Source organism: Capsicum annuum, chromosome 9 (assembly GCF_002878395.1).
Source record: "Capsicum annuum cultivar UCD-10X-F1 chromosome 9, UCD10Xv1.1, whole genome shotgun sequence".
Lineage (NCBI taxonomy): Eukaryota > Viridiplantae > Streptophyta > Magnoliopsida > Solanales > Solanaceae > Capsicum > Capsicum annuum.
This window is the reverse complement of record NC_061119.1, coordinates 58,902,519-58,906,804: the sequence shown is the minus strand read 5'-3', so window position 1 is coordinate 58,906,804 and position 4,286 is coordinate 58,902,519.

Genomic DNA, 4,286 nt, shown 5'->3' with positions numbered 1-4,286 from the left:
ATATTATACGAATTATATACATACATTAACATTTTTTTTAAAGCAAGCATATACATGTGCTTGATATCATTTGATCTCTGTGTCTTTTAACTTTGAATATGTATAAATAGACATTTAAATAATTATTAAATTAAAAAGTAGCAAAATGAGTGTGATCCATGCATTCTACCTAGCAAAATGAATGTCACTCATGTCCGATATGTTAAATGGCGTGTGATTACTCTAAACACATGTATCTACTTATTTAATTTTATATAAATTTAAATGTTACTTATTCACATATAAAGAGTTGAAGGACATAAATACTACCTAAAGCACAATTAAAGAGCACTATGTTCTATGTATTTCTCTGTCGCTTATTGCAGTGTGTAATTTCAAGTTCTTTCTATGTTTCATTAGCTTTTAAAAAAAATGATAACTACTTTAAATCGTAAACACTTTTAACTTAAATATTAAATTTGTCTCTCTTTCCGTCCTTTTCTACTGGGATAAAATTTGATATATATCAACACAATGATTACGCTTCAGTTTAGATATGCATGATCATTTTATTACATTGTTTATAAAGAGAATGGATTTTTTCAAACTTGGGTTGGGATTCAGTTTTTTAATTTATGGATTGACAAAAAAAAAAAATAATCATCATCAAACAAAAACTATTTCAATTCTGTTCGATTTTTATAAATTTGATTCAGTTATTTCAGATTTTAATTTTAATTTTAAAGATTAAAGTAGTAAATCTTATTTTATCATGATTGGACATTTAAAATTAATGATTTTTCTAGAAAAATAAATTTTTTTCAAACTTATTTTTCATTCCCAAATATAAATAACTCAATACGCATGAAATGAAATGAAATAATCATAAGTTCAACATAATATATAACTGCAACAAAAAACGCGACACTCATTGTCTAGTCTCATCGAGGCGCCGCTCAAAGCCTAAAATAAGTCAACAACTAGTGTTGAAATGACTACTTAGGGTTAGGAACATAACTCATACTCCCTCCGTTTCAAAAAGAATTATCAAGTTTAACTTGACACGGAATTTAAAAAAATAAAATAGACTTTTGAATCTTGCTGTCTTAAATTAAAGATATGTCAAATATACTAAAATGTTCTTCAATCTTGTGGTCTTAAACATGTCATGTGGGAAGTTAAAACTAAAAAATTGCTAAAAAGAGAGAAGGATCATTTTTTTTTAAATGGACTAAAAAAAATAGATCATTATTTTTTAAATAGAAGGAGTAACTTATAAGACATTTGACGTTTTATATAAAAATCATTTAACCGAATTTCTAAAATTTAAAATCTAAATCAATTACAAAAATCAAAGTCAAAATTAAAATTAAATTTTAATTTAATTTTTTCTGTTTGAACTAAAATATTCACAAGCCCTACTTGCAATGAGCCTTTCTTTTCCATGGGTAATAAAAGGTACTATATAAAGTTAAGGTATTAAATTTCATAAATAGCAAGATTAAAGTTTTATTTTGCAGAAAATTCAAAATAGTGAGATTTTTTTATTTTTTTCTAAAGCGTAACAGTACATATTGTTATTAAGCATTAAAAAAGTGATTCCTCAATTACCGCTTATTTCTGAAATTTTCTCTTACAAGTTCATCATGAGTACAAAGTACAAACCAAAATAACGGGCCTTTGCTTGCTACGGTGTTAGCTAGTCACAACATTCTCATGAATTGTTCTTCCATTTTGAAGTAAAATAGTAGTTGTTTATAGTATACTTTCTTTTTAAAAATTTTTACTTGGTGCTCGATAATTTGCATTGAAATTTAATTATATTCGATCATGTATTACAAGATTTATTTTAGAGACAACGCTCCTAATATTAATTTTTCCTATACCTAAATTATCAACTAGTAGTACAAAATATTGATAAAAATTTGCAAATTGATAACTATATTTAAGAAATATTTTCTACCGCTACTTTATGCTATAAGAACCAAAAAGTTTCAAATCAGTATTTGGTGGCCTTAGAACGTTTCTTAATTCTTATTGTTTCACACTAAAATTGTGACCCTCAAACGTATAACGTATGTAGAATGACGGTATAAACACGTGACACCAAAGCGTTATCATTGAATTGGAAAACAGAGAACGATTTTAAAATTTTAAAGTCATTCTAATTTTGAACCAAGATTGAAATATCAAATATTAGCACATGGACCATGATTATCATTATAAGGTAATGTGGCAATTAAACATCTACCAAAGAAAATTGATATGAATCTCACATCGAATTTTGACCATCCTTCTCTTTTAACTTAACTTTATGAATTGAGTTGTACTCAAAATACATTTAACATGTCCCTCTTGCAATAATATCCATGTTTGATTTATCAAAATTTATCCTAAAGTTTTAAGAGTGTTCATGTATTTAAGCATCGTTAATTAAAATAGAGAACAAAAGATATTGTGCAGTGACGTTTATATCTTGTAAAAAATTAAAACTATAAAAGTTCTTTAATTTTGGAATCTTCTTTGTTATTAAAAGAAATTCCATATAACATGCACAGGGGAAAATGACAGTCAAACCTAGAATGATAATTGCTTCTACGAAAAACTTTATTTTACCAAACACCCACAAAACAAGCAATTGAGACGTAAGACTTATTATCACTCTAAGTAAATAGTTAAATCAATTAATTAAAATATCCTCTGATATTTAATTATGAATGGATTTTCATTGACCAACTTCAATACGCTTCGACAGTAGAAAAGAAAACTATTTTAACCGTATCATATCACTTAATAAGACAATTAAAACTAATAGCGAAAGAACAATATAATTTGTTATAATAAATTAAGTTATACTCTTTATTTGGTTAATGTTACCACCGATATTCAGTAGTATCGGTTTTAGGATTTTGATTTATTCCATGTAAAGCTAATTAAAAAAGAAAAATACTCTTTATCAAGAATTTTTACTCCCTTCTTTTCTAGATAATTGATTCTTTAGCTTTTTAGATCTTCAAATAGTTTTAAGTTTCAAAAATTAAATTGAGGCAATGAGACCTCCTCTTACCAAATTTCAACTCTTTTAACTCATTTTAAGACAAAGTATATGTCCAAAATACAACTTGACATATATTTTAGTCCAATTCAAAATATGAGTGATTCAACTTATTATATACGAATTAAATAAATTGATTAAAAAAAAAATAGACTGATTTCTTCAATATAAGCTGAAATTATCAGCCCTAATTTTGAGTCAGATTTTGAGGATAAAAAAAAAAACTTTTTAAGAAAAAATATGTCCTAATACAATTTGACCGTGTATTTTAGGTTAGATTTTAAAGATTTATCTTTGAAAGTTTGTTTGATCATAAAATTTGACAATGTATTATGAATCACCTTTTGAAAATGTATCTTTAAAAGTTTGTTTGACCATAAAATTTGATCAAATTTTAAAAATTTGATCATCGAATATTCTCAAATTCCAAATCAATAGTAAAATATATGTTCTAACACAACTTTAAAAATACATTTCAAAATCTAGGATTGAACGGGAGCCAAATTAATTGATTTTGAAAATAATAATGAAACTGTTTTGATTTCAACAGATGAGAAGTTGATAATGAAAAAAAGAAAAACATCCGAAATATCCCATCCAAAAAAACAAGAAAAGTAAAAGACGCCATTATCTTTATCGTCAATTTATATATTTTCACCACCTCCCCACTCTCTTTCAACTAGGGGTGTCAAATGAGCGGGTTGAGTTGAGATTGAAGATATTAAATGGATTGAATTGGATATCAAGTTGGGTCATGACCCGTCCAAATTCACTTTGGGTTGAAATGGATTGAATTGAAATGGGTAAAAATCGAGTTGGATCTTGACCCGTCCAATTTAACCCGCTTACTCTAAGAAATATTAACATATTAATTTTTAACTCTTGTAAAGAAAATGAATTTGAAAAGTTGGGTGGGTGGGTAGGAAATGACGTGGGGTAAGAATATTTTTTTAAAATTTATTTTTTTAAAAAAATAAAAAATTATTTTTTAGGGAGGGGTGTGGTGTAAGGGGTTGGGGGTAGGAGAGGTGAGTTTTAGGATGGAGGTTGAGGTAAATTATTTTTTAAAAAATAATTTTTTGTAAATAAATAATTTTTTCCTAAGAAAAAAAATTAGGAGTGGACGGGGTGTAGGGGTGTGGGTGTGGGGGGTAGGGGTTAGGGAAAGGATGGGAATTGAGGTAAGAGCTTTAAAAAAAAAATTAATTTTTTTTAAATATATATTTTTTGGGGGGGAGGGGAGGCGGGGGGG